This window comes from Pogoniulus pusillus, chromosome 23 (assembly GCF_015220805.1).
Source record: "Pogoniulus pusillus isolate bPogPus1 chromosome 23, bPogPus1.pri, whole genome shotgun sequence".
In the NCBI taxonomy this organism is placed as follows: domain Eukaryota; kingdom Metazoa; phylum Chordata; class Aves; order Piciformes; family Lybiidae; genus Pogoniulus; species Pogoniulus pusillus.
Window position 1 is genome coordinate 8,819,385 of NC_087286.1, and position 21,923 is coordinate 8,841,307.

The 21,923-nt window shown below is 45.4% G+C and overlaps 1 long non-coding RNA gene across 1 annotated transcript in view; it reads left to right on the forward strand.

Annotated features, from left to right (window-relative positions):
* Positions 1 to 20,240, forward strand: part of LOC135185815 (uncharacterized) — a 40,506-nt gene extending 20,266 nt beyond the window's left edge. The window contains exon 3 of the long non-coding RNA XR_010306630.1: positions 19,730 to 20,240. This is a non-coding gene — a long non-coding RNA (uncharacterized LOC135185815). The remainder of the gene's footprint in view (positions 1 to 19,729) is intronic.
* Positions 20,241 to 21,923: the final 1,683 nt, after the last annotated feature.

The following is a 21,923-nucleotide window of genomic DNA, read 5'->3' on the forward strand; positions in this document are numbered from 1 at the left end:
GTGCAGAACAAGACACTCCCATTCTGCAGGGACTGAAATGTGAGTCTGGGTGCACGAATCCCACAATGAGTTTGCCTTCAGAAGTGATAGCAATTTTGAAATCATAGGTGTGATATGAATTTATGTGATGTGAGAAGGGCAATGAGGCTGATGAGGGGTCTAGAGCACAGCTGGGGGTGTGCAGCCTGGAGAAGGGGAGGCTCAGGGCAGGCCTCATTGCTCTCTACAACTACCTGAAGGGAGGTTGGAGCCAGGTGGGGTTGGTGTCTTTTCCCATGCACCCAGTAACAGGACAAGAAGACACAGCCTCAAGCTGTGCCAGGGTAGGTTCAGGGTGGATATTAGGAAGAAGTTTTTCACAGAGAGAGTGATTGGCATTGGAATGGGCTGCCCAGGGAGGTGGTGGAGTCACTATCCCTGGAGGTATTTAAAAGGAGACTGGATGAGGCACTTAGTGCCAGGATTTAGTTAATTAGAAGGTGTTGGGTGATAGGTTGGACTCAGTGATCTCAAAAGTCTTTCCTAACCTGGTTTATTCTGTGATATGAACTGATAAATGATGTGAATTTTCCATTCTAACTTCTGCTTTTGTGGTGTCAGTTACTCGGCCAAGATTTAAACAGGACGTAAAACCCTTTAGGGTCTTCAAACCCTACGTCTGTTAAGCAGAAGATGCGCTTCAGATGTTTGAGTTTGATCTCAGATTACATTGCTTGATTATTCAGGTTCATTAGTTAGTCTAACTACAGAAATGCCACTGAAGTCACCGGGTAAATGTCAAGCTGAATGTCAGCTGACAGCTGAAATGGTGACACCAGTAAAACACTTCATACAAGGGTATTGTAAGACATAGAACTGTTTGAGAGAGCCCAGTGTAGAGCCACAAAGGTGACTAAAGGAGTGGAACATCTCTCTTACGAGGGGAGCCTGAAAGAGCTGGAGCTCTGCTGCTTGGAGAGGAGAATGAGAGGTGACCTCATTCATGTTTATAAAGATGCAAAGGGCGAGTACCAAGAGGCTGGAGCCAGGCTCTGCTGGGTGATGCCCACAACAGGACAAGGGGCAATGGGTGGAAGTTGAGGCATAGGAAGTTCCATGGAAACATGAGGAGGAATTTTTTCCCTGTGAGGGTGACAAAACACTGGAACAGGCTGCCAAGGTGGGTTGTGGAGTCTCCCTCTCTGGAGATATTCAAGACTTGCCTGGATGCATTCCTGTGTGATCTGCTCTAGGTGATCCTGCTCTGGCAGGGGCTTGGACTGGATGAGCTTTCGAGGTTCCTTCCAGCCCCTGATATTCTGTGATTCTGTGAGGGTACTTTTTAACACAATGAGACTTATTTCTGTCTGCTGAGAAAGCTGTGACTCATAGGTGCCTTGTTTTATGCATATAGAAGAACTAGAAGGATGCTTCTGCTTTCAAAAGGCTGCAGAGGAAGTAGTTTTCTCAATCCCAGTACAAAGACCTTAGGCAGAACCTTTTCAACGCTTCAATTTACACACTTGAAAAATAATTACTCCATATGCAACTTAATATTCTGCTCAGGACTTTCAGTGAAACGAGCTCAGTGTGTTTACTGTTCCAAACTCAGGGTCTCTTTCTATACCTTAGTACAAGCCCTAATTTGGGGAGGAGGAGGTTAATTCCACCCTAATTACCTAATTGTCTCACCACTCTGAAACAAGCAGAGCAGCAGCGCCATTCTTGACTGTAAAGTGGTACAGGTTTTGATTCTGCTGGCACATAGGAAGACCATTGTACAAATTACAGTATAATGCAATACCCAAGAAGAAATAATTACACTCAGCCTCTGTGAACCAGGAATCACACACACACAAAAAAACCCCAACCTTGAGTCTTTTAATTTGGTCACATCTGCTGTCTGAAGTGCAATTCCTCCAAAGCTAATGGACCAGAGGGAGCAGTATGATTATGACTCTCTTAATATATTTTTTCCATTTAAAAACTGGGGTCAGACCTGACTAGAGCAAAATGATGAAGTCTGATTTTAGTGCCAGAGACTGGTGTAGAGGATAACATGAAGCCAAAAAAACACAGCTAGCATATGAGAAACTCCTCAGTGCCATTGTGAGTCTGAATATCTGCTCCACAAGCTGCAGTTTAGGTACCAATACTGGTACCACTGTTGGCACCTTCAGAAAGGGTGAACCATTATCAGTGGTGGGGGAAGGGCTCTTTGGGCTGTTTCCTTAAAGTAAGACATGAAAAAGCTACTTTGTTTTGCCACAGCTAGGGGGCATCTGAGCAGCCTGGTCTTTTAGAAGGTGTCCCCTAGATGATCTTTAAGGTCCCTTCCAGCCCAAACCATTCTGTGATTCTATGATTGTTATTAGCTCTGTATCAGTGTGGTTGTTGGAGGTTTTGAGTATATTGTCCTTTGACATAGAATCATAAAATTGTCTAGGCTGGAAAAGACCTTTAAGAGCACCAAGTCCAATCATTAACCCGGCACTACCAAGTCCGCCACTAAACCATGTTGCTCCACACCATATACACATGTCTTTTAAAACCTTCAGGGATAGCTAAAATTTCAGATCTCTATCAGCACAAGGACCAGCAGCCAAAGATCCATCTTGGAAAGGACCAAAATATTAGAGATGTCTCTGTCAGGAAGCCAAGGCTGCCCCAGATAGCTGTTTCTAGCCTTAAATGCGAGAGATGCAGGATTTTCATGGAATCGACAGGTTAGAAAAGACCTTTGAGATCACAAAGTCCAACCTAACACCTTCTAATCAACTAAACCATGGCACTAAGTGCCTCATCCAGTCTCCTTTTAAACATCTCCAGGGATGGTGACTCCATCACCTCCCTGGGCAGCCCATTCCAATGTCAATCACTCTGGGAAGAACTTCTTCCTAATATCCACCCTTAACCTGCCCTGGCACAGCTTGAGGCTGTGTCTTCTTGTCCTGTTACTGGGTGCATGGAAGAAGACACCAACCCCACCTGGCTCCAACCTCCCTTCAGGTAGTTGCAGACAGCAATGAGGTCTGCCCTTAGCCTTCTCTTCTCCAGGCTGCACACCCCCAGCTCCCTCAGCCTGTCCTCACAGGGCTGTGCTTCCACCCCCTCACCAGCCTTGCTGCCCTTCTCTGGACACATTCAAGCACCTCAACATTTTTCTTAAACTGGTGGGCCCAGAACTGGACACAGTACTCAAGATGTGGCCTCACCAGTGCTGAGTACAGGGGCAGAAGGATTTCCCTGGTCCTGCTGGCCACACTATTCCTGATACAGGTCAGGATGCCATTGTCCTTCTTGGCCACCTGGGCACACTGCAGGCTTATCTTCAGTTGCTGCTAACCAGTAGCCCCAGGTCTCTCTCTACCTGGCTGCTTTTGTTTCATTTCAGGCATGAAGGCTTCCTGTGGTTCCCTCTTTTCCCTCTTCCCATTCCAGCAGTTTTCCCTGATGCTGCTGCAGACTGAGGTCTACTTGTGCAGCCACCCTTTATACACCAGTCCATGGTACTAAGGTCTCCCTTAAGCCTTCTCAGACTGTCCTCACATATCAGGTCTGTTAGTCCTCTCTGATCATTGTCTTGGTCCTTCTCTGGACATTGTGCAGCCTGTCTGCATCTTTTTTGTGCAGCAGGGACCAAAACTGAACACAGTGCTCCAGGTGTAGCCTGACATGTGCTGAATTGAGTGGGACAATGACTTCTTTATCTCCCTTGGTTGGTGCAGCTAAGCATCCTGCTGGCTTTCTTTGCCACTGCAGCTCACTGTTCACTCACAGTAACACTCTTGTCCCCCAGTACCCTCAGGAGTCTACCTTTATCTTTTATGTTCATGTTATTTATACAGCTGCAAGTCTTCACCTATATCTATATTCATCTTATATTTCATATAACTGTCCACTTTGTTAGACTGTTGCCTAAAACTGTCAAAGCATAATTTGTAAAGCACTAAAATGCAGGAATAAGCTCAGAGCTGCAGCACGGGGAAATGATTTGCTTTCTCTTATAAAGTGCTAACTGCTTTTGTAATGATTTTTTCTTCTCTTTTCAATTTGTTCTATTACTATATTGGTAATTACAAGTTAAGCATTGCTCCTATTGTTACCTAACAAGCGGTGTGGTGGTTGGAAGAACATTAAGAATTTAGTATCTAAATTCTTTGTGTAGCAACTGGGATAGTCTGAAGCTAGACAGCAGGTACTGCCAGGAAACAGTGCCTTGGAGATGGTGTCCATGATACTCCCAAAATGTAATGAAGAGCTGCCTAGTGCAGTTTTCCATGCATGGAAGAGAAGAGATTGTATTTCCCTGTCCAGTTTTTTAGGGCTAACCATGACATAAGCCTTTAGCATGCTCTCTGATTACAGAATTCATGCAATCATAGAATGTCAGGGGCTGGAAGGGACCTCGAAAGCTTATCCAGTCCAACCCCCTGCCACAGCAGAATCACCTAGACCAGATCACACAGGAATGCATCCAGGCAGGTCTAGAATATCTCCAAAGAGAGTGAGGCTTCACAACCCCTGCTGGGCAGCCTGTTCCAGTGTTCTGTCACCCTCACAGGGAAATAAATCCCTCCTCATGTTTAAATGAAACTTCCTATGTCTCAGCTTCTACCCACTACCCCTTGTCCTATCATTGGGCATCACCCAGAAGAGCCTGGCTCCAGCCTCCTGGTGCTCATCCTTTCTGTATTTAAAATATTGATGAGGTCACCTCTCAATTTCCTCTTATTCAAGCAGCAGAGCACCAGCTCCCTCAGGCTCTCCTGGTAAGAGATTTTCCATGCCTTTAATCATCTTTGTGGCTCTGTGCTGGACACTCACAAGCAGTTCTATGCCACTCCTGAACTGGAGGGCCCAGAACTGGACACAGTACTCCAAAAGTGACCTCACCAGGGCAGAGTATAGGGGCAGGAGAACCTCTCTCAACCTACTAACCACAGCCCTTCTAATCCACCCCAGAATGTTATTGGTCCTCCTGGCCATGAGTGCACATTGCTGTCTCACGGTCAACCTCCCATCAACTAGGACTCCCAGGGCCTTTTCCCTTTCACTGCCTTCCTACAAGTCAGTCTCCAGCCTATACTGATCCCTGGGGTTATTCTTTCCCAGGTGTGAGACCCTACACTTGCCCTATGGATTTCATTACATTTCTCCCTGCCCAACCCTTCAGCCTGCCCAAGTCTCACTGGATGCCAGCACAGCCTCATGATGTGGCAGCCACTCCACCCAGTTTGGTGTCACCAGCAAACTTGCTGACAGTGCCCTCTGTGCCCTCCTCCAGGTCATTGATGAATATATTGAACAGAACTGATCCCATACTGACACCTGTGGGATCCTACTAGTCACAGGCCTCCAACTAGACTCCATCCCATTGGCCACAACTCTCTGGCTTCTTTCCTTCAACCAGTTCCCAATCCACCTCACTACCTGATTATCCACACCACACTGCCTCTGTTTAGCCAGAAGGATGCTGTGGAGCCACAGAATAGTAGGGGTTGGAAGGGCCCTCTGAAGATCATTAAGTCCAAACCCCTTCCAGAGCAGGATCACCTAGAGCAGATCACATAGGAGTGTGTCCAGATGGTTTTGAAAGTCTCAGGAGACAGTGATTCCACCATCTCTCAGGGCAGCCTGCTCCTGTGCTCTGTTGTCCTGAAAGTAAAGGATTTCCTTCTCATGTTTAGACGGAACTTCCTGTGCTCAAGTTGGTGCCCATTAACTGTTGTCCTGTCACTGGGGAGCACTGAGAATAGTCTGGCCCCATTTTCTTGACACCCACTCCTTAGACATTTGTAAGCATTGACAAGATCCCCCCTCAGCCTCCTCTTCTCCAAGCTAGCCAGCCCCAGCTCTCTCAGCCTTTCCTCATATGAGAGATGTTCCAGTTCACTCAGCATCTCCATGTCCCTGCGCTGGACTCTCTCCAGCAGTTCTTCATCCTTCTTGAGCTGATGTATAAATGCTATTTTCTTTTTAGAAACCAAATTAATATACAAAAGATTCAATGCATTTTTAAAGAGTTCCTCATGCAAAAGATAGTCAGAATTGGCTTTTCTCCTGCTTTTCCTTGGAGACTGCTGGAAGCAATGATATTTCAGACCAACTGAAACGCCTAGAGAAATACATCTTTCTCCTTGAGAGGCTCGTTTCAAGCTAATGCTACTTTCTGCCAGTGAACATGACGAAGGGCAGAGCCAAGAGGAACCTGGTAACTGATAGAAAATATCCCTGTAATGGATGAGAAAGCAAATTAATAAAACACTGCTGTGATAAGTCATACAAATTGCTTCTTGCTCTGAGCAAAGGGGAAACGCAGCTTGCTGGCTGACAGAGTAGGTCACTCTGATGGCATACTCGACAAGACCTGCTGTCCCAGCAGAAGCAGTTGCATTTCATTTAGAAGGGAAGCACTGGCTGCAAAAGATCTATCTTGTTCATATGCTTTCTCTGCTCTCCCTTTTTAAATACTGAATCTAAAGCCTGAGCCTCCAAAGTAATTTTCTTGTCACAAAGAGCATGCAGATGAGGAAAGAAAACACCCACTGCTTCCTCCCTCTCCCTCTTCATTACATTATTTACTCGCCTCTCCTTCATTTCCCTTTTTGTCAGCTCTCCCTTGCAGCAGTCCTTCTTTCTGGCTGGTCTATGTGTAGCTACCTAGTTATAGAAGCCAGAAATGCGAAGCAATAATATTGTATTGTAATTATTATTTTTTAATGATGTCTTCACACTATTCTTTGGTAGTCAGATGACAGTCCTGAAATGTATCTTCTGCCTGGCAAATAGTGAAAAGGGTTGATCTGTTAGCCATAGATAGGAATGGCTACAGCCTCTCCTTTTCAATATGCTGCAGCCAAACCAACAGAGGAAAGGACACGCAATCACTAGGATATATGCTTCTATCCTGGGGCTCTTGAGCTTGGAGAAGAGGAGAATGAGAGGTGACCTCATTAATGTTTATAAAGATGTAAAGATTGAGAGCCAAGAGGATGGAGCCAAGCTCTGCTCTGTGATGCCCAATGACTGGACAGGGGCACAGGGTGGAAGTTGAGGCACAAGAATTTTCATGGAAACATGAGGAGGATTTTTTTCCCTGTGAGGGTGACAGAACACTGGAACAGGCTGCCCAGCAGGAGTTGTGGAGTCTTCCTCTCTGGAGATATTCAAAACCTGCCTGGATGCCTTCCTGTGTGATCTGATCTAGGTGATCCTGCTGTGGCAGGGGGTTGGACTGGATGAGCTTTCGAGGTCCCTTCCAGCCCCTGACATTCTATGTTCCTGTGGTCTTCTGGAGTTCAATCTGCTTTGAAAGTCAAAAAGACCCCACAAATCTGCCACAGGTTCTCTTCCTTGTCCTGCTTTACCTGCAGGAACCTGACCAGAAACCAAGTGTCAGCAAGACGGAAGTAGTTTCCTTCCCCATCACAAATATGTAAACCTGTCTAATTTCTGGTTTTGTTTTGACAAGTTTATATAAGTAAATATTAGCTCTGAGATGAAAAGTAGGATCTACAACATTAAGTGTGGTGTTGGACTAGTGTCACCACTACACTTTACACCTTGGGGCCCTTCCCTGTTATTTGGGGCAGAGTTTAAGCTAGCTCTTAAGCTTGAGCTCAACCTAATTGATAATTGTTCAAGGAACTGAAAAAGCACACTGGAACACATGAATATTTCATTCATAGACAGCCTTTATTTATTTTTGCTTCAAAGCAAAAACCCAAAACCTCTTGGCTTCCTCCTTGTGTTCTTCAACACGAGATGGGAACTCTGCCTGAATTTCTGCAGGAGAGTGCAGCACCTAACATCAAAGAGCTGCTGCTCATATCAGCATGAAAACTTCTGCAGCACTGCTTTGCAGTTTGCAAGCTTCTGAGCTGCCCCTTCTGCCTGTGGAGTGGAAGAAAAATGGCTGCAACTTCAGCTACAAATGCAGAAACAGTGACAACTTCAAATTAGCTGTTGTTTGTGGTGTGTCGTCTGCCTGCCCACCTTGCACATGTGAAACCATTCACTTTAGAGAGAGCACTGGGCATCTGTCTGTCCTTCACCTGCAATTTCTGTTCTTGCCCCTTCTCACTAATGAATTAATCATCAAGCCTCCCTTGATCACAGGCAATCCTGTACAGAACCATGGAATGGTTTGAGTTGGAAGAAACCTTAAAGGTCATCCAGTTCAAGCCCCATCTGTGATGGGCAGGGACACCTCCCACTAGACCAAGTTGCTCAGGGTCTCATCCAGTCTGGCTTTGAATACTTCCAGGAGGGGAACATCCACAACCTCCTTGGGCAAACTGTCCCAGGGTGTCACCACAAGATGCTCTCCTGATTTTAATCATTGTGACTTCTTTGAATTTAAAAGAACTATATCCTTTTATATAGGAAAAAGAACCAGCTGTGCTTGAGACCTGTTCTATACTTAGAAGTTGTTTTCTATTTTCCTGCCTGGAGGTGTTCCAGAATCATGTGGACAAGGCACTTTGGGACATGGTTTAATGGCTATGGTGGTGTTGGGTTGATGGTTGCATTTGATGATCTTAGAGGTCTTTCCCAAGGGAAACCATTCTGTGATTTGATGACTTTATACCTACCTTTGTCTGCATTTTGTCAGTTGCATATCCATTCCATGACAGATTTTGCTCTCAAGCAAGATAAATGCAAAGTGGATTCTTGAACACCTGAGAAAGAAAACAAGTAAGGAGAGTAGTTAAACCCAATATAGAATGCACCAATAACAATTATAAGCTGTTAGGAATCACACACCCACACTGTGTCACTTGAAGTTTGAAATATTACTCATGTTATTTGACCATATTTTTACATCACCAAAAAAAATGGAGGAAGTTTATCCCTTCCTTTACTTGTCAAAGCAGTACCTGCAATGTCCTGATTCTGGTCCTGGCCATCTCTGTTTTCCCAGGCCCTTCAGGACATGGCAAATAATTTCTGGTAGTGATGTAAGACAACTGTTTTGGAGCAAACAAACTGAGCAGGCTCCTGTCTAGAATCATAGAATGTCAGGGGCTGGAAGTGACCTTGAAAGATCATCTGATCCAGCCTCCCCCTGGTAGAGCAGGATCACCTAGAGCAGATCACACAGGAACACATCCAGACAGGTCTTGAGTATCTCCAGAGAAGGAGACTCCACAACCTTTTTTTGTTTTCACTGTGGGACTGCTGGCTCCCCCCAAAGCTGAACTTCTAGAAATGATCCTGTTTCCCTAACTAAACTACATCAGAGCTACATGAGAACTAAACCAAACCAGAACTAAAGCATGGTAGCCCTGATAATAAAGCTGAGAGACGTGCTGCTGGAGACTGCTATGAAGTTCTCTATGGCATCATCAAAGCTTTGTCTGCACGCAGGTCAGGTTGCCTGAACAACACTAATGATGCTTGATAATTAATTTCATACCAGGACTCTGGGTGCTGACACCAAGCCACATGTGCAGACTGAGCAGCATCTTATCATCCCTATGATCACCAGGAAGTGCCACCTACACTACTAAAGCTCACCAAGAAAGAACCCTTGGGCAAAGAGGCACCTCCTCAGTTCTGGGATGACTGCAATGATTTTGTTTAACCTACTTTTAAAAACCAGAATAGACAGACCTCTGCAATCTCTTAGGGGAGAGGGTGTCATACATGTAGAAAGGTGCTTTTATGGTGTAACAGTTTCTAAGAACAGGACCTAACCTACCTTTCCTAGCAAGATTGTTCAGCACAAGCAGCTGCAGTGACCTCTTCATCTGTATAACCCTTTACATTAAAAGCTAGACTGCTCATTTAATTACCAAACATAAACACAAGTGTGTAAATCAGGCCTCATACAGAGGTATTTTCAAGTGTGTACAGAGGAGTTGTAGTAAACTGAACTCAGCCTTTACCACTGCCTCATATAAAAGAGTGTTGGTCTCGTAGCTTGCACCTGCTTCATCCTATCACAGATGAGTCCAACCACAGGTTTCCAACACATTGCCATGCAATCAAAAACCTTTCTCTTTATTCAGGGCTACAGCATTTTATGCAGTTTCTTGGAGATATCACTAGAATCACTTTAAATCTCATGCCTCTTATGCCTTCCACTCTTCCTTTTAATCTCATGGGAGATAAGTTTCATATTCTCTGAAGTCACTACAAGAAAGACATTGAGGTGCTGGAGCAGGTCCAGAGAAGGGCAACAAAGCTGCTGGAGGGTCTGGAGAACAGGGCTGTGAGGAGCATCTGGGGGTGTTTAGTCTGGGGAAATGGAGGCTGTGAAGGCAGACCACATTGCTCTCTGCAGCTCCTTGAAAGGAGGTTGTAGTGAGGTGGAGGTTGATGTCTTTTCCCTAGATTCAAGTGAGAAAACAAGAGGAAATGGTCTCTTTTCATAGTATGTTTTTTATCAAGCTGATTATTCATGTTTATTTTATATTAACTAATATTTTAAATGTCTATGAGCATCAGGAAAGCTTTTTAGTAATTAGCATAGATTTAAGGAAGATACTTTGACCAATTTCCATTTTCTTACAGAATATGTTTTGGGAAATGTGTGTTTGTTATGCAAATCCAAAGACTTTGAGACAAGATTGTTACCCAGGGTAACAATTTCTCTAGGAGAGCCACAGAAAAATTTCCTGCAACCTAAATACTGCATATCTTGAATATTAGAAGGCAAATAATTTCCTTAAAGGGAGAGACCTGACAGATTCAAACCCTCTAATAACATATGGGATGCATTAAAACCAGTGTGATGACCAGGACAACGGTGTGTTTTTCCCCCTCTATTCTGCCCTCATAAGACTCCACCTGCAGTGCTGAGTCCAATTCTGGGGACTCCAGCACAAGAAAGACATAGAACTACTGGACAGGATCCAGAGGAGGCCCCAGAGATGATCAGAGGTGTGGAGCAACTGCTCTACAGGGACAGGCTGGGAGAGTTAGGGCTGTTCAGCTTCGAGAAGAGAAGGCTCTGCAGAGACCTTAGAGCAGCCTTCCAGTACCTGCAGGGGGCTACAGGAGAGCTGAGGAGGGACTTTCTACCAGGGCTTGGAGCAGTAGGATGAGAGGCAATGGCTTTGAGCTTGAGAAGGGGAGATTTAGGCTGGAGATTGGGAAGAAATTCTTTAGAATGAGGGTGGTGAGACACAGGAACAGGTTGCTCGGGGAAGTTGTGGATATCCCCTCCCTGGAGGTGTTCAAAGCCAGGCTGAACAAGGCCTTGAGCAGCCTGGTCTGGTGGAGGTGTCCATGCCCATGGCATGGGGATTGGAACTGGATGATCTTTAAGGTCACTTCCAACCCATTCTATGATACTAGAATCTCACTGACATTTAAGAGAGGTTGGACTCATTGATTTCTGGAGGACACAAAGAATCTGAGGCAGTAGAGGCCACTCATTCAAAGTGCTTGTGAGTCTTGGGACTGAATTTTCCTACAGGCATAGGAAAGATAAGTAGGTGATTGGGAACAGACAGCACAGAATTATCAAGGACATATTATGCCTGAAGAACCTGACTGCCTTCAGTGATGAGATGGCTTGCTCTGGGGTGAAGGGAGGAGCACTGAATTGGGTTTACTTTGATTCTAGCAAGGCCTTTGATACGGTCTCCGTTATCTCCTTGCAGCCAAATTAGTGAGTCATGGCCTCTGTAAGATAACAGGGGTGGGAAATCACCTGGACCACTGAGCTCCCAGAGTTGTAATCAACTGTTTGAAGCAGAACTGGTGACTGGTTGTGTAGGTGGCATCCATGAAGGATTCACAGTGGGGATAATATTGTTAAATATCTTTATTCATGACTTGGGATGCGGGATGGAATGCACTCTCAGCAGGATGGGAGGCAGTATGACATTGGAGGAGCAGCTGTTGACCTGGGAAGACAGGGCTGCTGTTCAAAGGGACCTGGATGCACTGGAGAATGATCTGACAGAAATTCATGAAGTTCAACAAGGGCAAATGAGATCTGGGATCTCGCATCTAAGAGAGAATCAAAGAGTTGTTCTAGCAGAAGTGTAACCAGCTGTTTGGGGAAAGTGTTCAGCACTTGTGAGGACATGTCTGGAGTGTTGTGTCCAATCTGGGGGGACCCAGGAGAAGAAAGGCATCGATGTACTGAAGTGAGCCCAGTGGAGGGCCACCAGGATGGCTGTGGGGCTGCATAGAATGCTGTGTGAGAACAGGCTGAGGTGGAGGTTTGCTCAGCAGTGAGGAATGAAGGCAAAGGAAAGATCTTATTGCTGACCCCAAAAACCTAGTGGGAGAGAAGCTCAGAGAAGGCAGAATCAGGCTCTTCTCAGAGGTGCCCAGTGGCAGGACAAGCAGCAACAGACACCAGTTGGAGCATGAGGAATTCTTACTAGATACATGGGAAAATGTTTCTCCTGTGCAGATGGCTAAATACTAGAGACAGAGCATCACAAAATATTTTGAGTTAAAAGGGGCTGGTAAAGATCATCTAATTAGGAGTAGATGTCTAGGACCTCTTCAGCTAGAACAGGTTGTTCAGAGCCTAGTCCAGCCTCACCTTGAACGGTTCCAGGGACAGGGCATCTACCACAACTTCCCTGGGCAACCTGTTCCAGTGTCTCACCACCCTTGTTGTAAAAAAATTCTTCCTTCTATCCAGTCTCAGTCTCCCTCTTTTAGTTCAAAGCCATCACCCCTTTGTCCCATTGCTACAGGCCCTGCTAAAAAGTCTGTCACCATCTTTCTTTCCTGAAAGACTGCTCTAAGGTTTCTCCAAAGCCTTCTCTTCTCCAGGCTGAACAGCCCCCAAAAGGGGAAGGTTGCAGGATCATCCTCCTTTGGAGATTTCAGAACTGGAATAGATGAAGTCTGGGACAAACTGGGGTGTGGTGGAATGCTGACCACGTGAATTCTTTAAATGTACTTAGAGGCAGATGCTCTGAAGGTTGCTTTGTTGAGATGCCATATGGATACGTGGCAAACCTGCTTTCCACAAGGTCTGTGCAAGCTTCACATCTGCTACAGCTTCAAGATTCAGTTGTTGCTGTCAGTGCTCAGGGTCTTGGTGCTTAACGTTTTCTGTTCAAAAGAGAGGCATCCAAAATAAAAGGATGGTTTTGTAACCCAAGCTTGGAAAACTCTGCCTCTTACTTTTCCATGACTTTCACAAGACTTTTCCAGCTCTGACCTAACTGGCATAGTGTAGTTTTTCACTGTCTACAGAAGAAAAATGTTAGAAAGTCCCACGGCAACCATGAAGGAGCACACAAACACAACCTTCTCTTAAAACAAAAGCCTCAGCGGCAGTGGCAAACGTCTAAATGAGAGCGTGTGGGAACGGCTGCAGCTCTCCGACAGTTCCTCGGCTATCGAAGTTCCTGTGATTAACCACAGCAAGCAAGCAGCACTCGGATGGGGCATGCTGAGGAGGCTGTTTCTGAGCTAGGCTTCAACCTGCAAGTTGAAAAAGCTGCTGAAGTGCTGCAGGAGGAAAGAAAATCCTTCTGAAACTTTACAAACCGTAAAAATAACAATCAGAGGAGAAAGGGCCTCTTGCAGCCTTTTATACCAAGCATGGAAAAGCCTGTGAGGAGCAGCTGAGGGAACTGAGCCGGTTTAGTCTAGAGGTGAGGAAGTTGAGGGAAGACCTTCTGGCTCTCTACAACTCCCTGAAAAAAGGTTGCAGTGAGGTGGGGATTTGGTCTCTTCTATCTAGTATCAAGTGAGAGAATAAGAAGAAATGGCCTCAAGTTGCACGAGGGGAGGTTTAAGTTGGAGATGAGGAAAATTTTCTTTGCTGCAACAGCAGTTAGGGACGGAATAGAATTAATGTAGTCTGGAGAAAAGGAGACTGAGGGGAAACCTCATTGCTCTCTGCAACACTCTGAAAGGAGCTTGGAGCCAGGTGGGGGCAGGTGATAAAGAGGAAATGGCCTGAAATTGTGCCAGGGGAAGTTTAGATTTGAGATCAAGAAAAAATTCTTCACTGAAAGAGTGGTCAGGCACTGGAACAGACTGCCCAGGGAGGTGGTAGACTCACCATCCCTGGAGGTGTTCAAGAAATGTGTGGGCATGGCACTATGGGACATGGCTTAGTGGCCATGGTGGTGTTAGGTTAGATGGCTGGACTCAATGATCTCAGAGAGTTTTTCCAACTGAAACCATTCTATGGTTCTATGATAAGCTCTGCACCAAGTGTTTTTTATTCAAGGATGTGCAGTTAAATATTACATTCTATTTTTCCATCTAGTATTAAAGTGTGTGTCCTTTTATCTTTTAATGGTTATTAAAACCACATGCAGGAAGCTCAAAATCATCTCAATAAGTGAGGGGGGAAAAAAGCATGTTTGAAGAAAAAAAGAAAGGGTTGAGCTTTTAGACAGACAGAAGTGCAATTAATAGATTAATCAAAGTGACATTTATTACCTGATGTTGAGCAAAATGCCTTTCAGGATGAAAAATAAACAAGAGATATAAACAGAACGCCCCTGCTGAGCTTACATGTAGTGGATGCCACTCATAAAATACCACCATTTTAATTCATTGATTCAAACAATGGTTTGGGTTGGAAGGGACCTCAAAGATCATCTAGTGCAAATCCCCCCTGCCATGGGCAGAAACAGACCGGGTTGCTCAAGGCCTCTTCAACTTGGCCTTGAACACCTCCAGGGAGGTGGCATCTAATTTTGGTTTATTTGCTGATCTATTTGATCTATTTGCTGGGGAGGGGAAGGGTTTTTTAAAAAGAAGAAAAATAGGCTAATATATATTGTTTTCTATCCTGCCCTCTACCCTCCCAGTCAGAGCAACAGCATACAGGAAGAGTTCTGCCCATCGTTAGCAGAACACACCTGGTAAAACAGTTTGAATCACTGGAGACATGCTAGAAAATCCTAGTTCCTCTAGAAAATAGCACACAGAATCACAGAACCTTAGAGACTGAAAGGAACCTCCAGAGATCAGGGAGTCCAACTCCCCTGCCAAAGCAGGATCACTCCAGGGTAGTTCACACAGGAATGCATCCAGGCAGGTTTTGAAAGTCTCCAGAGAAAGAGACTCCACAACTTCTCAGGGCGGCCTGTGCCAGGGCTCTCTTGCCCTCACTGTGAAGAAGTTTCTCCTCATGTTGAGGTGAAACCTGCTATGTTCCAGTTTGTAGCTGTTGCTCCTTGTCCTATTGATGCTGACCACTGAAAAGAGATTGGCCCCAGGCACTTGACACCCACCCCTCAGATATTTGTTTGATCAGATCTCCTCCCAGTCTTCTCCACACTGAAGTAGTAATACAGAAGTTTGAAGTGTAGTATTGACGAAGTTAAGAAAGGGTTAAAAGCCTTCACTAAAGGAAAAGGAAGAGGTTCACCCTCAAAGACCATATAGGCTGCAAAACCTGGCAGTTGTGGCTCATTAAAGTGGGGAGGTGGAACTGAGAACTGTGCTGCCTGAGTGGGGAAGTCATAAAAGGGAAGCGAAGGGGCCCGGAGGGAGTGGGATGGTTTGGCTTCAGCTCTTCTCTGCCTGGGGAGAGCTGTCTGTGTCTGAGCTCAGATGGATGCTGCTGCTGGGTGCTGATTGCAGCAAGGCTTTTAGGTGATTTGTTTATAGAGTTGCAGAAGGTGAGAAGGAGCTGTCTTGGCTTCTAATGCTTTTTAGGGTTGTGACTAAAGGAGTTGTGCCTGCCTCCACTCATTTCTCAAGCCTAGACTGGAGTGGGCTGTCTACTTTTTTTCACCTTTAAATAAACCAACCCAACATAAAAACCCCAAAGCATCACTGAGGTTAGCTGCTGCATCTCTATTTGGAGCTGATAGGCTCTTTGCAGGCCTTTGGTTATGTTCTGTGCTTCCTGTAGAGGAACAAAAGGAAACTGGTAGTGCATAAAATAAAATGTCAGAATCCTTTCTGCTGAAGAAGTTATTACTTGGATCTTTGTGAATTAACTTTAGTTGTTCCCTCTGTACTTGGGACTGGTGAGGCCACACTTTGAGTACTGGGTTCAATTTTGGGTCCTAACTCAAAAAAAAAAGACATTGAAGTGCTGCAGCAGGTCCAGAGAAGGGCGATGAAGCTGGTGAAGGGTTGGAAGAGCATGTCTGGTGAGCAGCAGCTGAGGGGACTAGGGTGGTTAGGCTTGGGGGAGGCTGAGGGGAGACCTTTTGCCTCTCTACAACAACTCCCTGAAAGGAAGTGGAAGACAGAAGGATTTGGTGTCTTTTCCCTAGTAACAAGTGATAGGATGAGAGGAAATAACCTCAAGCTGCACCAGGGGAGATTTAGGTTTGCTGTCAGAAAAAAAGCTTCTTCCCTGCATGTCCTCAATCATTGGAACAGTCTCCTCAGGAAGGTGGTTGAATCCCCGTGCGTGGAAGTGTTTCAGAGAGGCAGAGATGTTGTGCTGAGGGGCATGGTTTAGAACCAGCCTTGGCAGAGTTAGAGAATGGTTGGACTGGATGATCTTAAGGGTCTTTTCCAGCTGAAATGATTCTGTGGTTCTATAATGGTTTTGGTTTGTATTTCACATATTGTTCTGTAGGCTGTGTGGAATGTTCTGCAGTAATGTGAAGTTCTGTGACTCCTCTAGCTCTTGATGCCAGATCTCCAAACTGGCAGGTGATGCCTCCTGCCCATAACCATACATAGGCAGTAGTCATCCCCACATACAGACTGTGTTCTTCTGAATACAGAGCAATTAAGGAGCCTGTATTTAAAACAGTTTGTAGACGCTGGCTTCCCCTTTCTCCCTTTCTGCTTTACAAGTAAAGGAAAGGCTTTGTCTTCAAAATATCTGGTCTGATCTCTAAGTATTTTCTGATTAAAATGGTTTGACATCCTCGTAAGTTTCATGCTCCTGTAGAAGGATCAACTCACTTCAGATATTATTTATTTTCATCATGTCTGCAAGATGTGGTCTTTAAAAGAGTGGCACTATTTTAGCACTACAGGCTAGATTTAAAGTAACCCTGCTTGGCTTGAAGTGACATGTGCCCAGACCAATTTACAGAGTAATGGAACAATTTAGAAGTCTGCCTTAGCTGAAATTAGTTTCTATGGCAGTTGGCCCAGCGAAACTCTGTGAGCCTTCTGTTCTTTGCAGCTGCAGAAAATAATGGTAGAGGGAAATATTACCTTCCAGTAGCTAGGCAAAGCCTGCCTTAAAAACTAGATGATAGCCCTTTCCTTAAAATTAGGGACTCAGCTCCTCAGATGAATTGCTCTGGATGGCCAGTGAAACAAAAAACAAGTGATTTGTGTTCTTTTTTGTGTACTGGAATAAAGTAACAGAAAGTGTCATGTCTATACAACATCATTTTGCAGCAAGCATCAAAAAGTGCAAACAGCTTTTAGGAATGGTCATGGTAATTGTGGCTAATCCTAGCTTTTCTTACTGTTCAAGGTGAGAGCTCATACCCTTGTTTTATTCTAGCTATTGATGAACTCATCCAAGGGCAGACATTCATTTGCACAGTTTTGCTAGATCGTTCTCTCTTCTTCTCTCCCTCCTGTCCATCAGTTTCCAACCAAGAGCATCTTACTCCAGAAGTGGGATGAAGCAGAAAATTTTGTGCCAACGGGGGGGGGTGGGGTGGGGTGGGGGTGGGAGGGGGAATCAAGCAGACAGGATGAAAAATGTTTTCTCCCAGCTTATCTTACAGCTTGTAAAAAACCAAGAAGGCCTTCCTTTTGGTCTCTGCTGAAGCTTCCAAACCCACTCTGTTCTATTAAGGATAGCAAATTACTTCATCAGAAGCAGAGCACATTCTGTGCTTGCAAACAGATTAGCTTAGTCCACCAGTGATATCACACCTATTTATTTAACACAGTTCCCCAGCTCTGTGAATTGACCTTGACTCTGCTCCCTTCATCAGCCTTCATAGGCTGCAAAAACTTAACACTCAGTTATCAAACATCTCTGGAGCCACCAAAGGAATCTCAGACACTTGTATATTTGTGAGAGATGGACACTAAAGTCAAGTAGGAAGTGCCAGTCAGGAGTTGAATCATGCAGTAAGCTAGAGGATTAATCTCCTCTTCTATTTCCACAAATGTTCTTGCCAACACTGTAAACTACAGATCTTGAGACTTCCAAGAGCTACCTAAGGACTTGCTGCAACCTCAGAAGAGGTTGTGCAATCATAGTCGGGCCCTTCAGTCTCCTGTCAGTGCCAAGACCACCATCATGGTGTCTAAATCTGCTCACAGGTTGTCTGTGAAGTGAAAGAAACAGTTTCACCTACAGTGAAGCGTGAAAGCAGCTCTGGAGGTATGCCACTCGAGCTGCTTCTCTCCAGGCATTGATGGCAATGCTATACCAGGTCTAGACTGGGCTCTGAAGCTTTTTAATACTCTCCCAGAAAGGTCTTTCATCTCTGTATATGCACCAGGAATGCTGACTGCAACATATACTTGCAGTGTCATGCTATAAAAGATTGTTAGTGGACTGAAATACAACTTTCATATGAATAAAAACCTCCCTCACAAGTGCACAAAAAGCTGTCCATAAGGAGCAAAGAAAAGCAGGGCTGTGAGCACTTTAGTGAGAGCTTGTGTCCAAGGCTCAGCCTCTAGTAAGGATGAGAAGGAAGGATTGAGAAGACAGCCTGCTGCTGCAGCTGGAATAGGGTTACAGAGGAGCTTCAGAAAAAGACAGTGGGATGGACACAGAACTTGGAAAGGGAAATGTTTTGGTGTGGGCTCTGCTCTAAGGCTCACCCTATGGCCATGGTTAGGTCTGAGAAAAAGCTAAGAGATGTGCTATAGCTGCAGCTGGAGAGAGCTAGGAGAGCGCTGTTGAAGTGAAGAGTGGACTGCAGAAAGAGGTTGTCTTCAAGAGCTGCAGTTAGAATGAGTGTAGAAATCATTAGGCACAGGAAGAACTGAGTTGCAAGGAATTTTTCAAGTGGGTGCTGCTTGCCAGTCCTGGTCTAAGGCTCGGTGTACAGCTAGTGCAAGAGTTAGGATTAGTGTTGGGAGAAAAAAAGAGCCTCTGGAGGGAAGACTGAAAGCAGCTGCTAGTCAAAAAACTGGGCCACAGAGAACTTACTGGCTGAGGAACCAGGTCTAAAGCTGAACATAACAGTCAGGTTTAGGGTGAGGTTTGAGGTTATCATTAACAGAAAGAAAAAGACAAAAGCTGCAGCTGGCTTGGGGATAGAAAATGAATGTCCCAAGGAAGTGCAGGCTGCAAGGAGAACTTGGCTGCAAAAACATCCTGATGTGGGTGCTGGCTGGAGACTATGTCCAAAGTTCAGCATCTGGTTTGTGTCAGGGTTAAGGTTAGGGCTGAGAGAGTGCTGGGAGCTGGAGTGGAGCTAGAAGGGAGCTTTGAAATGAAAAAGCACAAGGTAAAAAAAAACATTGCAGAGAGTCCTGGTGTAAGGATCTGTGTTAGTTATAGGGTGGGCATTCAGACAGAGACAGCCTAGAACCGCAGTTGGAGGAGAGCTGAAAAGGGAAGGTGCCAAAAGAAAAGGTGGACTGTGAAGAGAACATGGCCGTGAAGAATGCTGTGGTGTAGGCACTGGCTGGGGATCCTGATCTGTGGCTTAGCATAAGATATTTTGCTCTCAGAATTAGTATTAGAAGGAGAGAGAATCCTAGAGGATGAGCTGGAGGGGAGTTAGTCATCCTGTTCCTGGTGCTTAGAATTGGAGAGGACAAATCTTTGTCCCAGTCCCTGCTGTGATGACAGCCCAGCCCCCTAACTGATTTTTATTCTGCCACAAACTGAAGGTCAGTATCTTTTGTTCCTCTGATGCAACAACTTTCCTGATACAACAAGGATCCCTCTTTGCAGGAAAGAGCTCTGCAGAGGAATCTAGGCCAAGATGACGACAACAACAACAACAACAAAAAAGAGCAACTTCCTCACTTTTGCCTTCCCTATAACAAACCTACCAAAATGCTGCTTGTTTATTACACCTTTAGAAACCAAAATGCTTCACTCTGTGGATTTACTCTGGAAAGAAGATGAAAGATGTGCATGTGGCAGGTTTTACCACACTGATGCGTGCAGCATTGTGCAGTGCTCAGATGTCATGTCCTAAGCATAATGTAAGGAGTAAAATGGGTACTGAACTCTCCTGAAAGTCTGACTTGAAGTCTATATTTAGGCATCTAAGTGACCTGCTTTCATTCAAAGACGCTGACTGTTCAGCTGCTTCCATTGACGGCAGCAGAAACGCAAAGGGTTTTTGGTGCTGTTGAATCTAAGCACAAAAATTACAGTTGAGTCTGCCTGTGACTCCTAAGTAACTCCTTGCTAAAACAACCAAAAAAAAAAATAATAAAAAAGAAAGGATGACAGAAAATAAAATATGGCATCTCTGCTCTACTCTGCTCTCCATCAGATGAAGGGACCATACAATAACTGCTTCTATGCAGGAGGGAGATCAAATGCTGCTGGTTTGGGTTCCATCAGGATAGACAACCTCTAGCTCTTGAGATCATGAAGGAAAAAGAGAAATGGAGAGGTTGAAATCCCTGGAAAACTGTTTGGTGCAACAAGTTCTTTAATTTATGAGCAGCTCTGTGAGACTGTGTCAGGGCCTTCAGCTCATCTATTTGCCTTAGTTGCCCTCAGCAGCCTCACTTGGGAGCATCTTCTTGCACAAGACCTCAATTTCATTTTAAGGAGGGCTCATTTAAGTTTTGCTTGAGCTATGTTGTAGGTAGACCTGTCTCCAGCACTGTACTCCAGCTATACCTTTGGTTTATATTGTAGGCAGTTTGCCTGCAGTCCTGGTTTTGGCTCTGTCTCCTGTACAGACCCTGTGCCTATGTTGTGCCTCCCTGGATGGACCTGATCCATCACCTCAGCTTCTCTGGGACTGTTGATGTGTGCTGTTGCCAGCACCTAGCTCTACCCACTCTGCATGGATTGTGGATTTGAGCACTGGGCTCAACAATTTAAGAGGTGCTTGAACATGGCCAGGGAAGGGCACCAAGGCTGGTGAAGGGGCTGAAGTATAGCCCTGTGAGGAGAGGTTGAGGGAGCTGGAGGTGTTCAGCCTGGAGAAGAAGAGGTTCAGGGCAGATCTCATTGCTGTCTACAGCTACCTGAAGGGAGGTTGTAGCCAGGTGGGGTTGGTCTCTTCTCCCAGGCACCCAGGGACAGAACAAGAGGACACAGCCTCAAGCTGTGCCATGGGAGGTTGAGGCTGGATGTTAGGATGAAGTTCTTCACAGCAAGAGTGATTGGTATCGGAATGGGCTACCCGGGAAGGTAGTGGAGTCACCATCCCTGGAGGTGATTAAAAGGAGACTGGATGAGGCACTTGGTGCCATGGTTTAATTAATTAGAAGGTGTTGGGTGATAGGTTGGACTTGATGATCTCGAAGGACTTTTCCAACCTAGTTAATTCTGTGATTCTGTGAACTTGTGGGAATGGGTTGCATTGCTGAGGGCACTGCTTGGACTGGGATGACCCTCGGCTGCTGGTTTCTCTCCCTTCATGAGGCAGCCCTACTCTTGTTTCTCCCTAAGGAACTGGTCACCTTGTTGAAGGATCAGCTGGGGAACAACACAAGATCTGGAGCCAGCAGGTATAGTTGCAAGTGTGCAGTACTTTTGAGTGATCAGTATGATCAGTATTTGTTGTGTGCCATCCAGAACACATCACTGTGCTCACAGATGGGAGGTAGGCCACGAGCAATTAGCAAAGTCCTGCCTCAAAGATCCTTCTCACTCCTAGAAGTCTCGTTGAGTGCTGGGTGCAGTTTTGGACCACTCACTGAGAAAGACACTGAGGTGCTGGAGTGGGTCCAGAGAAAGGTAACAAAGCTGGTGAAGGATCCGGAGAACAGAGATGATGAGGAGCAGCTGAGGAACTCCCTAAAAGGTGGTTGGAGTGGGGTGGGTGTTGCTCTTTTCTCCTTAATACCAAGTGATAGGAGGAGAGGAAATGGCCTTAAGCTGCACCAGAGGAGGTTTGGGTTGAAAGCAACTTCTTAATAGAAAGGGTTCTCATCTACTGGATCAGGCTCCCCAG